Source organism: Callithrix jacchus, chromosome 3, assembly GCF_049354715.1.
Source record: "Callithrix jacchus isolate 240 chromosome 3, calJac240_pri, whole genome shotgun sequence".
NCBI classification, from domain to species: Eukaryota; Metazoa; Chordata; class Mammalia; order Primates; family Cebidae; genus Callithrix; species Callithrix jacchus.
In genome coordinates this window covers 6,846,789-6,862,288 of record NC_133504.1, presented here as the reverse complement: position 1 = coordinate 6,862,288, position 15,500 = coordinate 6,846,789, and the positions used below count along the sequence as shown (strand labels likewise).

General features: G+C 42.6%; 1 long non-coding RNA gene across 1 annotated transcript in view; it reads right to left on the bottom strand.

Moving 5' to 3' along the window:
• The window catches only part of LOC118152133 (uncharacterized), a 36,441-nt gene that overhangs the window by 5,930 nt on the left and 15,011 nt on the right, over positions 1-15,500 (bottom strand). Inside the window, exon 3 of the long non-coding RNA XR_004740496.3 lies at positions 736-821. This is a non-coding gene — a long non-coding RNA (uncharacterized LOC118152133). The remainder of the gene's footprint in view (positions 1-735; positions 822-15,500) is intronic.

The following is a 15,500-nucleotide window of genomic DNA, read 5'->3' as shown; positions in this document are numbered from 1 at the left end:
CATTCCCAGCCTCTCCAAATGGCAAACACCTCAAAAATTAAGAAATGGCTTGTGGTTCTGGTTCCAGTTAAGAGAGAGAGAGCCAATGCCATGTAGTTCCCCAACGGGTTCCTTCTAAGAACCCCAGAGTGGATACATAAAGCAACTTAATAGGAAATCTGCAAGGAAATAATAGCAGGTGGGTTGGAGAGGGACAGCCAAACTGCAAGAAAGATGAATAAGGTGGGGCGTTTCCTCTCTTTCCCCTTCCACGTCTCTTGACATAGATTCAGGGCACCTAAACCCAGAACTGCTTAAGTGGCAAGGCAGGAAAAGTTTCAGGAGAAATTCTCTCTTTCTAATCAGTGGAATAGGAACAGGGGTGCCTGCATGGCAGAGCGAGTGGGGGACATCTGGCTTTATTCCATCCTGACCTGTCCTGATGCCACACGGGTCTTTGGGGAGGAGATGAGTATGTTGCACAGGGAAGGCTATGAGTTACTGTTGCCAGAGCACAGGCCGGTGGACTAACACCACACACGGTGCAAGAGCCCTCCCCAGCCCACCTGCTCTTTTCATAATGTGATCTTGTCATCTCCCATCAGGAGGTGAAGTCTGTCCCTTCCCCTTGAACCTGGATGGGCTTTTGTTACTGCTTTAACAGAGAGACGATCAGAGAAGTGACACTCCGCGACCCTCAGACTAGATTCTAAAAGGCAATGCAGTTCCCTGCTGGCTTTTCCTCAGGACGCTCACTCTTCAAAAGCAGTGGCCATGCCGTCAGGAAGCCTTGACCACATGGTGAAGCCCCAGCTGAAGTCCTAGCGCCAGTAATCCCCAGACTGCAAGAGATAATAAGAATGAATGATTTTTGGTCTTTTATGCCACTGAAGTTGTGATTGTTTGTTATAAAGCAATAGCTATATAGCTATCTACCAAAGACCTAAACTGGAAACCTGGAAGCCAGTTACTTTATAAGAAGGATTAGGTCTCCCCAAAGACTACGTGCTCCATCCTCAGCAACCCTCTCCAGTATCCAGGTCCCTTAGAGGCTACTGGATGAATAAGAAAACAGAGCACAGACACCCACAGGCCTGGTGACACCTACTGAAGCTTCTGCCCTAAACTGTGTGCACCAGTGACTGTCCTTTCCCTTCCCACCCAGCCCCAGTGCTGTCTCATTCCTTCTGGGGAGGGTTTACATCTACCTATCTCCTGCTCTTAACAGTCGATCTTTCCTAGATAAAGCAAGCACAACAGACTCGTGTTCTTCCGGGTTAAGATGCTTCCTATGTTCAGCCTCACAGAAGTTACTCTAGATGTCCTGATACAACACATGGACTCACTGGGGACATCTCTCCTCGGTCAGTAATTTACTAATTATTCATTATTCTGACTTCACCCTCTACCTTTTGATTCTTCTTCATTGTAGTCTGAGAGGTTAACTCATCTCTGAGTTTTGACTGCCTTAGTGTCATCCCACGGACTGATATACATGGTCCGTCCCACATATCAGCCACAAGCCATGCCTAGTATCCTGTTTGGGTGCCAGCCAGAGGGTGCTCGTGCATCGTATCTTGAGAAACCATGAAGTTTAGCGCATGTAGTTGTTCATCTAATATTTTCATTCTGAGGCACATGAGGCTGAGCTGCTGCGTTGAGCCACACTTCAGCATAACCCCTCTGGTTACTCTCGGTCCCTTGTTATAGGACCGACAGGTTCATGTTCCCACTGTGCAGTAACAGATCCATTACACAGAGACAGCAGGGGTTGCAGCAGAGAAAGCTGAAGAATCACAGGGTGCCAAGCAAGGAGACGGGTGGAGACTCTCAAATCCATCTCCCCAGGGAGTTCTTGGCTGGGGCTTTTAAGGGGATCATGAAGGGCAAGGGGCTGGGTAATTGGGGTTGTTGATTGGTCGGGGAGGGGGATAAAATCATCAGGAAGTGAAAACTGCATTCTTTGGCGAGGCAGCCTCTTGCGGGGTCCTTCGGACGGGCTGAGACAGTAGTTTCATCAAGATGCAGGAACTAAAGGAGTAGCTCAAACGGACAACTTAATGTTTCGCAATTCTCGAGTTGTTTTCTACAGAGCAGGGAAGGGGAACTATAATCTTGCAACAGGGTGTACATGATCCCAGGACAATAGGTGTTCCTCAAACAACTCTGAGGACGCAGATCAGAGCTGGCTAACCTCACGGTCCATGCTGAACGTGACGCAAGCTGGCTTTATTTTCATGTCTCCCCCTTCCGTATCCTCTGATTAATTTTATAAAGTTGATAGGGTCAGTTTCACCCTTTTATTCAATTTTCTGTTCCCTTTTTTTTGAGATGGAGTCTTACTCTGTCGCCCAGGCTGGAGTGCAATGGTGTGATCTCGGCTCACCACAACCTCCGCCTCCCAAGTTCAAGTGATCCTCCTGCCTCAGCCTCCCAAGTGGCTGGAATTACAGGCCTGTGCCACCACGCCCAGCTAGGTTTGCATTTTTAGTAGAGACGGGGTTTCTCCATGTTGGTCAGGCTGGCCTCAAACCCCTGACCTCAGGTGATCTGCCCACCTCGACCTCCCAAAGTGCTGGGATTACAGGCGTGAGCCACTGCGCCCAGCTACTTTTTAAATCTTTCTCCTCCCTTTCCCCTCAATCTTATGTCACGGCACTCTCATAAGTACTAGCTGTGCTGACAAACTGCTTCAGTTCTTTTTGGGGAAGCAGCAAACGTTAAATCCTTACTTTTGTCGCTGAGCTTACTTCAGTTCTCAGACATGTAACCTCTTGGAGCCTCAGTTTCCTCATCTGCAAAATGGTGACAGCCACTATTGTCACCTGTTCTCTTCCCAAAATGTTCAAATAATTTCATGTGGGCGAGAACACGATGAAAGGCTTGGCAAGCCACACAAATGTCAGGAAAACATGCAGACAATTTCCTACAAAAATAATGAGGCATTCACTTTCATTCATCCAAATGCGACCTTTGTTCCTTTCTTGCATCTAATTAAGAGAAATGTCAGGTGTAGAATTCTTAGGGATCAGGGTTTTTTCTTTTTGCTGGGCAAGAAAAAAATGCCCTCAAGTGCTTTGGGCAAATAGTTAATTCGGTTTTGCTGTGCTCTACAATCAAAGCCTTATCTGGAAGCGTTATGGCTTTGTATCCTTTCAGCCATTTTTATGCTAATCAGGAAAAGTTCAGCAAGGAGGAAACTCTAAATATCTGCTACTTTATTTCATGAGCATCTTCATTAAGAGTCATGGCTCATTACACGACCGGCCTTCTCAGAAGCGAGAGGAGGCAGATGCCACGCAAGCCCTTGGAAAAGGAAATTTGGAAACGCAAATAAGTAAATTTCATTCGCGATCTCACACGAAACGATTGTGGGATGCAGGCAATTTCCCCTGCCTTCCGGCGGGACGGCTTTGTCCTCGCGTGTAACCTTTCAAAGGCCCTGGCTCCCGAGAGCCATTTTTCTCCACAGCAAGGGTGCTTTTGCATCTGCTGTAAGGTGCAGGGATTTCACTTTAAATACAAAACGCGCTCCAGCATCCCTAAGAACCTGCAGCTGTTTGGCCACCCTGTGCAAGAGGCTGAATGTTGTGCATTGTCCCTGGAGCTGCTTTAGACCAAAAGCAAAATATTTTCCACTTCCCAGGATTGGTGAAGGGCCACCTATCAGAGGAAATTTAAAATAGTTCTCCAATTAAGCTCCATACCTACAGAATCCACTTTGAATGCGAGAAGAAAGGGGCAGCCAGTTAGCAGAGCTGCTCTTTAAAAAAGCTGTTCTTGAGTTGACAAAGCTCTGTTCAGAGCAGGCTACAGCCCTATTTCTGAACAAGGAAATACCTGCATTCAAGAGGGGGCCTGCAAAGTCCTCATTCCCTCTAGGCAAAAGGAGAGAGAAGAGCTGGAACGGTTCCGTGTTGTTATCTAAGGCTGAACATCTAGAAGGAGTGAATGCCTGACTCACAAGTACTGCACGTGGTCAGTTGGCAATAAATGTTATTGAAGGAATGAGCTAATGAATACCACAGAATGCTAACGTTTTAGCTGTAAAGGTGATTTTCTTTACAAAACTCCATCAGCCTGAGTTCAAGCTGTTCTTTACGGTTCTGAAACTCAACTCACAGCTGTAGATGGACGGTGGGAAAAGGGGTAGGCTCACCTGGAAGCCGACCTGGCAGGTTAGCTGCAGCAAACCTGGCACTTACTGGGGTGAGACTTGGCATTTAATGGGATCAGAGGTCCCGGCAGGCTTTCCTTAGATCCCGTGACCTCTTCTATTCATGCACTTCAGGAACAACTATTGGCCAAACGCTGGTTTATTGCCAGACTATCACTTTTTCTTCTTTTCAGATTATTCGGAATTGACCACACGAACTTAGCTACATCCCAAATCCTTGCACCGATTATCTGTGACACCAAATGTCAAATCGTGGTATTTCGTTGTGTTCTGGAGGAATATTTGAGTCGTGATTCTAGACTACGGAAATCTATGGAAAAAGAAGTCGTGGCATACTTGCCATTGTCTTCAACCTCTTCTGTCCTGCTTTTGTTTCTGTCAGAGATGGGACAGAAGCAAAATGTCAAGGTCGTGCTTATGCCATTTGCTTGTCACAGCCATTTCACTTTTTCCTTTTCAGATGGGACTCGGGTGGCGAGGTGGCAACTTTCAGCAAAATGCTTTGCACAGAACCAAGAAGTCCTTCAGAGGGGTGACCTTTGGGGCCTAGGACACAAGGTTACACAAGAGGGTTTGGTACACAGAGGTGCTGCATTTGGCCCCGCCCTCTCTGTGTTCCAAACCTGAGGTTCTGTGGTTTGTCATGGCGTAATTTCTACAGGTAACATGCTGTATGCCAGACAGAGTCAGCTGTCATGTAGGTGTTTGATGGTATCTCTTTTGGTGTGTGGAGCAGCTTAGCGACAAGGTGGGACTGAAAACTGCAGTCTCCCAGAGTGGGACACCAGGACCCCGACAGTAAATGTCTTAACCCAGAGCTGTGACTCGCAGGCATCTGTCGGGAATCCTCGAAGGGACTTTTATAATAAAGCCCTTCAAATGGGAAGGGAGTGGCCGTTTAAGATCCTTGTAAGGTATACTAAGAAGATAAAGGACGGAGGAAGAGCCACGGAGAAGGGAAAGGGAATATTCCATCAGCCACTCTCTTCCTTTGAACCTAACCAGACAGCTGTACCAAGATCACAGTCCTCAGAGTCCTTTAGGCAGCTTTGACATCCAGGGGTCTCTCTGGTCAACGCCTGCCCAGAGATGTCCTTGGTATGCTGAACAGCTGCTCCAGTCTGACACTACTTCTCTTCTCCACATCTCTAGCTTCTGTCCAGTGACACCCTCATCTTAGGTGGTGCTGATGAAACCCAACCGCATCGCTTATGCCTCTTTTTTACGCTCCTTTTTATTATGAGCCCTTTCCTCCTAACACGTTTAAGGGGCGGTGCAAAAGTGTACACGCGAACTTCTGCTTGTTTGAATTGAGAACATGACGAAGCATTAGGAATGTCCTAGTTTTGAATGTGCAGTATCAGCAGATCCCTCATGCAACTCTCCCAGAAAGGGTGCGACTCTGCGCATGCATGCCTACGCCGTCTGGGCATCTCCTCCCGCAGGTCCCCTCTGTGAGCTCAGCCTAATGACCGGTCCTCACAGGTTGTCCCTGAGTGGAACTGAGATATTAAGGTACATTTTCTAAATGTGGAGTTTCCTATTCAGGACTTCCCAACTCGTTCCTGTACCGCCCCACTAGAAGGAGTACAGACAGACTCTCTGACATGGTGAAGCAAGTGCCCACAGCTGGCCGGGCTGAGCCGTTTCTGAAGCTCAGAGCAGCTATGACTCATCCCTCCTACAGTCCGTTAACTTCCCACTCCTGTCACTAGACCAGCTACTCCTCTCGCTCTGACTCCTGCAAACCCACTTATTTTCAAATTTGCTCAATAGCCATGACATTCAAACCCAACATGCTCCATGCACAGGATGCTGTGGAAACACACGGTGAGAATTAAGGGTCCACAGAAGAAATAATGGCCACAGAGTGAAGATTGTTTTCTTGGATGCAGGGTGATGAGAAATTTAGGACAGATGGCACATGTCCTATAACTTGCTAATAAGAGACAATAGCAAGTTTTAGGACATGTGCCATCTGGCCCAATTGAGTTAAGGGAATGCAGTCATCCTAACTGGTGGTTTTGGAAAGCCACACATTTTAATTGAATGCACAGGCTCCTGCATGATTAGGAACATAATACGTTGGTGCCCAGGCCGGATTAAGCCAGTAACAATGAGCTGAAATGGCTTCCTGCCATGAAGCAGAGAAGCTCAAGCTTATTCTCCCTGTGACACTTCCAGGCCCTGTTGCAAAGTCACAGAAGAAACTCAAGAAGCCAGTTTTCAGAGGTTCAGAGCTTTCCTGAATGGTTCTAACTACCTGTGAAATAAAATGCAGCAAGGAGGATTGCACTTGGATTCTGGAGAAACTCTCTGAAGAACGGACAAGAGGAACCAGCAGTCTGGTGCAAAGTCACTAAAGCAAGTAGCAAGTAGGACCACCTCCTCCCATCCTCCCACCAGACACCATGAATTTACAGTGGTCTCCAACCATGCAGCCATTTCACAGGGTTCGCATCTCAAGCCCACCTAAGATATTGTCAATAAGATATTGTCTTGAATTCCCAGCCAGAGTCCAGGGAATCCAGAAGTTTCCAATACTTTGAAAATAGGAAATATTCAACAGAGTCATTCAGCAAAGTATTTGTTCAGTGCCTAGCACATTCCAGTCACTAGTACTTGCCGTGGATAACAGTCCAATAAAATGAACCACTGGACTATCACTGGGAACCCCTGAGAGACACATTCAACATGAGCCTGAATTAAAAACACAACTAATTGGCAGGGCATGGTGGCTCCCGCCTGGCACTTTGGGAGGCAGATCACGAGGTCAAGAGATCAAGACCATCCTGGACAACATGGTAAAACCCCGTCTCTACTAAAAATACAAAAATTAGCCGGGCGTGGTGGCGCATGCCTGTAGTCCCAGCTACTCGGGAGGCTGAGGCAGGAGAATTGCTTGAACCCAGGAGGCGGAGGTTGTGGTGAGTCAAGATCACACCTCTGCACTCCAGCCTGGCAACGAAGCAAGACTCCATCTCCAAAAAGGAAAACGAAAAGAGAGAAGAAAAATATTACTGATTTTCCATATTGCGATTTTAAAAATGTATTTGCTTTAAATGTTAAATCAAAACGCGCCTTTCACCTGAACTCAGCTCTGGCCATCTCCATGCGGCTATCAGTGGAAGACACACAGAGACGGCCCCCCGAGCAGCCCTTTCATCTCAGCGTGTTTACAACTGAACTTCTTGTCTTCCCTGCAAATCTGTGTGTCAGCTGGTGGCACTCAATCACCCAAATCAGGGCCTGTGAACCACCCTTGCCTCTTTCCACTCCCTTATGCTCAAGATCCAATCAAATCACTGCATCATATCACTTTTACCCCCAGACATGACTCAAACAATATAACAGTCCCTTCTGTAGACAATGTAGCAGGCACACCACAGATGGGTACTCCTGTTATCATCCTTGTTTTAGGGATGAATAAACATGGCTACAGGGGTTAAATAACTTCCCTAAGGTCACACAGTCAGTATATGGCAAAGCTAAAAATCAAGCGTGGCTAGGCACGGTGTCTCACGCCTGTAATCCCAGCACTTTGGGAGGCCTAGGTAGGTAGATCACATGAGGTCAGGAGTTCAAGACCAGCCTGACCAACATAGTGAAACCCCGTATCTACTAAAAATACAAAAATTAGCCGGGCATGGTGGTGCATACCTATAACCCTAGCTACTCGGGAGGCTGAGGCAGGAGAATCACTTGAACCAGGGAGGCGGAAGTTGCAGTGAGCCAAGATTGTGCCATTGCACTCCAGCCTGGGCAACAAGAGGGAAACTCCATCTCAAAGAAATAAATAAATAAGAATTTATAAATTAAAAAAAATCAAGCTTAAGTCTGTCTGATTTTAAGGAGGAGGATTTTGAAACTCTGCATCTCTAATTCAGCAATCACTTCCCCAATTTAAACTTCATTCTTTCTACCGTCTCCTTCCTGGTTCCTCTGCCCTATGCCTTCACTTTTTCTTTTCTTTTAGTGGCTTTTCTATATTCATTCATTCATTTTATTTATTTATTTATTTGTTTGTTTGTTTACTGAGATCGAGTCTCACTCTGTCACCAGGCTAGAGTGCAGTGGCGTGATCTCAGCTCATGCAACGTCTGCCTCCCAGGTTCAAGCAATTCTCTTGCCTCAGCCTCCTGAGTAGCAGGGACTACAGGTGCATGTCATCATACCCAGCTAATTGTTTTGTATTTTAGTAGAGACGGGATTTCACCATGTTGGCCAGGATGGTCTTCCTCTCCTGACCTAGTGATGCATCCACCTCAGCCTCACAAAGTGCTGGGATTACAGGAGTGAGCCACTGTGCCTGGCCCATTTATTATGTTTTTTAAAGTCAAATTTATATGGGCATAATATATAAAAGTAAAATTCACTCCTTTTCAGTATAGTTTGACAAGTTTTGACAAATGTATATGGTTGTATAACTATTACCATAATTAAAATATAGAACCCCCAAAAGTTCTTTTGCCCCCCCCAAAAGTTTTCTATCACCCTCAAAAGTTCTTCACCATCTTTTATAGTCAGTCCCCTTCCCTGGGTTCCTGACTGTGGTAATCACTAATCTTATTTTTCTTTCCCTAGTTTTTCCTTTCAGATAATGAAATGTAAATGAATCATACACTACAGAACCTTTGGCGTCTGGGTACTTTCCCTTAGCAGGGAGCTTTTGATCTCATCCATGTTGCTGTGAGTGTCAATAGTTCAGTACTTGTCATTGCAGAGTAGTATTCCTTTGTATGGATGTACCACCATTTGTTTATCCATCCATCACATGAAAGACATTTGAGTTATTTCCAGTTTGGGGCTACTATGAATAAAGCTACTAGAAGCATTCTCATACAAGTCTTCATGTGGACACATTTCTTTCTTTTGGGCAAATAGATACACAGGAATGGAATATAGGTTGTATAGAAAATGTATGTGTATTCTTAATTTTCTAAGAATCTGCCAACCTGTTTTCCAAGTGGCTATATCATTTTGCATGCCAACCAGCAATGAAAGAGAGTTCCAGTTGCTCTACATCCTTACCAACACTTAGTGTTGATAGTCTTTTTAATTTTAGCCAGGTTAATATGTACATAGTAGTATCTCATTATGATTCCTATTTGAATTTTCTTAATGCCTAATCATGTGGAGCATCTATTTCATGTCCTTATTTGCTATCCATTTGTCTTCTTTAGTTAAGTAAACCCGGGAGGTGGAGGTTGCAGTGAGCCGAGATCGTGCCATTGCACTCCAGCTTGGGCAACAAGAGCAAAACTCTGTCTCAAAAAAAAAAAAGATATTCTCTAGAAGACTGTAGCTTCATAATAAGTCTTGTACCAGGTTAGTATAACTTCAAAAACATTTTGGCTGTATTAGGTCCCTTGCATTTGCCATAAATGATAAAATCAGCTTGTAATTTTAACAAAAAGCTTGCTGGCATTTTGACTGAGATTACATTGAATATATTGACTTGGAGAGGCTGACAGACTATTGCGTTTTCCAATCCATGAAGATGACTCAAGTCTTCTTTAGTTCCAGCTTCGTTCTGAGTTTTCTATCTACAAGTCTTGCTTTTTTGTTAAATTTATCCCTGAGTATTTCATTTTTATAATATTATAAATTATCTTTATTTAATGTTTCTATTGACTGTGTAAACCATAACTTGGATAATCTCACGTATTCTAGTAGTTTTATGTGTGGGTTACTGGGATTTTATATGCAAATGATCAGGCAATCCATGACTAAAGACATATTACTTCTTCCTTTTGAATCTATATGCATTTTGTATACTTTTCTTGCCTTAGTAGAATGGGCAGAACCCCTAATACAATATTGAGTAGACGTGATGACAACTGACATAATTGCCTTGCCCTCTTTCTAAGGGGTAAAGCATTCATTCTTTCACCAATAAATATAAAATTGCCTGTAGGTTATCCACAGATAACCTTATCAAAAAAATAGATCTATTCCTCATTTCCTGAGAGCTTTTTTTTTGTTTTATCGTTATTCAACATAGAATTCTGTAAAATGTCTTTTCTGCATCTATTGATGCATAGTTAATATTTTATATTCTGTTAGTATGATGATTTACATTGATTTTCAAATATCTCAATTCAAACATCTAAAGAAACTTGCATTCCTCAGATAAACCCCACTTAGTCCTTGACATATTGTTGGATTATATATACATATATAAATTTTGAGACCGAGCTTTGCCCTATCACCCAGGCTGGAGTGCAAAGGCACTATCTCGGCTCACTGCAACCTCCGCTGCCTGGGTTCAAGTGATTCTCCTGCCTCAGCCCCCCAAGTAGCAGGGATTACAGGTGCAGGCCACCACACCCAGCTAATTTTGTGTACCTTTAGTAGAGTCAGGGTTTCACCATGTTGGCCAGGCTGGTCTCAAACTCCTAACCTCGTGATCCACCTGCCTCAGCCTCCCAAAATGCTGGGATTACAGGTGTGAGCCACATGCCCGGCCTGGATTATATTTTTTAATATTTTGTTTGGGACCTTTGCATCTTTGCTCATGAGGAAAGTTAATCTGTAGGTTTTTTTCCCCTATAATATTTTTGTCTTGTTTGGGTATCAGCGTAACGTGGTCCCATATTTCGGAAAAATTTGTGAAGGACTGATGGTATTTTTTCTTAAATGTTTGGTAAAATTCACCACTGAAGTTACCTGGGTCAGGAGTTTCTTCATGGAAAAGTTGTTAACTGTGAATTCGATTTCTTTAAAAGAAGACTGTTCAGGCTTTCTCTTTCTTCTTGAGTGAGCGTTAGCAGTTTGTGTCTTTTGAGAAATTTGTCTGTTTTATCTAGAGCATCAAAATTATCTGCAAAATATTTATTATAATATTTCCTATCATCCTTTCAGTATTCGTAAGAATCCGTAGTGACATCCCTCTTTCATTCCTAATATTGTCATCTGTATCTTTTCAGTTGTTCATCAGTCTGGATAGTTTATTGATTTTGCCGATCTTTTCAAAGACTTAGATTTTTGTTTCATTGTTTTATTCATTTTCTCTATTTTTCCTCTATTTTATTCATTTCCTCTATTATTGATTTCTGCCTTTAGTTTTATTACCTCCTTTCTTCTGCTTCTTTAGTTTTAATTTGCTTTGTTTTTCAGGTTTCTTAAGATGAAACTTAGGTTAATAATTTGAAACATTTCTTCCTTTCCAACATAAACTTTTACTACCATAAATTTCTCTGGAAACGCTGTTTTAACTGTGTCCCATAAATTTGACATGTTATGTTGTCAATTTCCTTTAAATCATAGTGTTTTCTAAAATTCTTTGTGATTTGTTCTTTACCCATGGGTTATTTAGAAGTGTGTTGGTTAATATTCAAATATTTAGAGTTCTTTCCAGATATTTTTCTGTTACTACTTTCTTGTTTAATTCAGTGTGGTCAGAAGACTTACTTTATATGAATTTCAGCATTCCATCTTTTTCTCCTCAAAAATATCCTTTAAATAAAGAATATCTTCATACATTTTTATGGTATAATCTCCAGAATATAGTGTGACTAAGCAAGGTAGAAATATATCTTATAGGTGTTTCTAAATGGAAGAATAAACTACACAATTATAAACAAAATTATTACCCTACAGGAGCAACTGAAGAACCAGGTAGAGGTGAGTGATAGAAACTAGACTCCTCTAAATACATGTTGTTTTGTAAATTTTATTTTGGAATCATGATTATAAAACAAAGTTGAGTAAAGGAAAGAAAAAAAAGGGCAAATTCTAGAAATAAAAAATAATATGATACCAAAATCATACAGACTAGCAAAATACTTTTCCCACAATGCTTTGTATATGCTTATAAAAGTAAACAAATGCTTTGTTTGGACCGTCTCAGGGGAAGTTTGTGACTTAACTTGGCAGAGTTGTGTCTGTTCAAGATGCAGAGAACAGAGAGGGAACTACAAACCCTCAGTCTTCAGAAGGACATTCCGTAATGAGAAATGCCCATCTGCATTACTTAAATTTTAAAAATGTAAGTAAAATGTTTAAATTTGTATTTTTTGTAAAGTAAGTGTCAGGATAATGTAATCAAGTGCAAGGTAAAATGTTAAAGACAATATGCATCCGTTGTTTCTTTTTTTTTTTATTTTATTGAGACGGAGTTTTGCTCTTGTTACCCAGGCTGGAGTGCAATGGCGCAATCTCGGCAACCTCCGCCTCCTGGGTTCAGGCAATTCTCCTGCCTCAGCCTCCCGAGTAGCTGGGATTACAGGCACGCACCACCATGCCCAGCTAATTTTTTTGTATTTTTACTAGAGGTGGGGTTTCACCTTGTTGACCAGGATGGTCTCGATCTGTTGACCTCGTGATCCACCCGCCTCGGCCTCCCAAAGTGCTGGGATTACAGGCGTGAGCCACCGCGCCCGGCCTGCATGCGTTGTTTCTACATGTTACTGTTGCATCATAAAATGAAGTAGTCAGGAACACGAGGGCAGGAGCAGGACCCTGTAGATTAGACTCCTGCTCTGCCAGTGCATATCCCTATGACCTTAGGAAACTTACTCACCCTGTGATGACTGTTTTTCTTTTCACCTCTCTCATTTCACCTTCAAAATTCCTTATTTTCTTTCTCTAAGTAACATTATGCTCCCGCTGTAAAGCACACTAGTCTAGCCTCCTTCCACCCGCTTAGCTTTAACATAATCTGCTGAGCAAGTCCCAGTTAGCAAGACAGCAAAGACAGACTTACCTCAGGAGAGGAGACCCTATGCATATGTTACCTTTTCTTTCCACATCTCATTAAGTCAATCTCCCAAAATCACATACACATACACAGCAGGGGAGGAGGGAGTGTTTCTTTCCAACTCCAAAGCTCATATTTTTGTTTCTTCCAACTTTTAAGTTCAAGGGTACATGTGCAGGAGTGCCGGTTTGTTACATAGGTAAACATATGCCATGGAGGTTTCCTGCACAGACCATCTCCCATCACCTTGGTATTATGCCCAGCATCCATTAGTTATTCTTCCTGATTAGCACATGTGTGTTGTTCCCCCGCCCCCATGTGTCCATGTGTTCTCATCACTCAGCTCCCACTTATAAGTGAGAACATATGGTGTTTGGTTTTCTGTTCCTGCGTTAGTTTGCTGAGGATAATGGCTTTCCAGTTCCATCCATGTCCCTGCAAAAGACATGATCTCATTCTTCTTTGTGGCTGAATAGTATTCCATGGTGTATATGCGCCACATTTTCTTTATCCAGTCTATCATTGATGGGCCTTTAGGTGGATTCCATGTCTTTGCTATTGTGAATAGTGCTGCAGTGAACATACACGTTAATCTGTCTTTATAATAGAATGCTTTCTATTTCTCTGAGTATATACTCAGTCATGGGATTGCTGGGTCAAATTGCACTTCTGCTTCTAGGTCTTTGAGGAATCACCACCCTGTCTTCCACAATGGTTGAAATATTTTACACTCCCACCAACAGTGTAAAAGCAGTTCCTTTTTCTCCACAACCTTGCCAGCATCTTCTTTTTTTACTTAATAATAGCCATTCTGACTAGCGTGAGAGAGCATCTCACAACAGCGAGAATTTTGATTTGATTTTTTGATTTTGGTTTGCATTTCTCTAATGATCAGTGATGTTGAACTTTTTTCATATATTTATTGGCTGCATGTATGTCTTCTTTTGAGAAATGTCTGTTCATGTCCTTTGCTCACTTTTTAATTGGGTTGTTTCTTTTCTTGTAAATTTGTTTAAGTACGTTGTAGATGCTGGATGTTAAGAGCTTTGTCACATGAATAGATTGCAAAAACTTTCTCCCATTCCATACGTTATGTGTTGACTCTGATGATAGTTTCTTTTGCTGGACAGAAGCTCTGTGGTTTAATTAGATCCCATTTATCAGGTTTTGCTTTTGTTACAATTGCCTTTGGCATCTTCATCACAAAATCTTTGCTTGTGCCTATGTGCTGAATGGTATTACCTAGATTTTTTTCCAGGGTTTTTGTAGTTTTGGGATTTTACATGTAAGCCTTTAATCCATCTTGATTTTTGTATATAGTGTAAGGAAGGGTTCCAGTTTCAATTTTCTGCATATGGCTAGCCAAATCTTCAGCATCATTTATTAAATTGGGAATCCTTTTCCCATTGCTTGTTTTCGTCAGGTTTGTTAAAGATCAGATGGTTGTAGGTTTGCAGTTTTATTTCTGGGTTCTCAATTCTGTACCAGTGGTCTATGTATCTGTTCTCATATCAGTACCATGCTGTTTGGTTACTGTAGCCTTATAGTATAGTTTGGAGTCAGATAGCATGATGCCTCCAGCTTTGTTCTTTTTGCTTAGGATTGTCTGGGCTATTCAGGCTCTTTTTTTGGTTCCATAAGAATTTTTAAATATTTTTTTCTAATTCTGTGAAGAATGTCAGTGATGGTTTAATGGGAAAAGCACCGAATCTATAAATTGCTTTTGGTAGTATGGCCATTTTTACCATATTGATTCTTCCTATTCATGAGCATGGAACTTTTTCCATTTGTTTGTCCTCTCTGATTTCTTTAAGCAGTGGTGTATAGTTCTCCTCGAAGAGGTCCTTCACTTCCCTTGTTAGCTGTATTCCTAGGTATTTTATTCTTTTTGTGCCAATTGTGAATGGGAGTTCATTTATGATTCGGCTCTCTGCTTGCCTGTTGTTGGTGTATAGGAATGCTTGTGATTTTTGCACACAGATTTTATAGTCTGAGAGTTTACTGAAGATGCTTATCAGCTTATACTATGTTGAACAGGAGTGGTGAGAAACTGCATCCTTGTCTTGTGCCAGCTTTCAAGGGGAATGCTTCCAGTTTTTGCCCATTCAGTATGATACTGGTTGTGGTTTTGTCATATACAGCTCTTATTATTTTGAGGTATATTCCTTCAATACCTAGTTTATTAAGAGTTTTTAACATGAAGGGATGTTAGATTTTTATCAAATGCCTTTTCTGCATCTATTGAGATAATCATGTGGGTTTTGTTTTTTTTTTTGAGATGGAGTTTCGCTCTTGTTACCCAGGCTGGAGTGCAATGGCGCGATCTCGGCTCACCACAACCTCCGCCTCCTGGGTTCAGGCAGTTCGCCGGCCTCAGCCTCCCGAGTAGCTGGGATTACAGGCACGCGCCACCATGCCCAGCTAATTTTTTGTATTTTGCATTTTTAGTAGAGACGGGGTTTCACCATGTTGACCAGGATGGTCTCGATCTCCTGACCTCGTGATCCACCTGCCTTGGCTTCCCAAAGTGCTGGGATTACAGGCTTGAGCCACCGTGCCCGGCCAATCATGCGGTTTTTATCTTTACTTCTGTTTATGTGATGAATCAGTTATTAATTTGTATATGTTGCATCCCAGGGATGA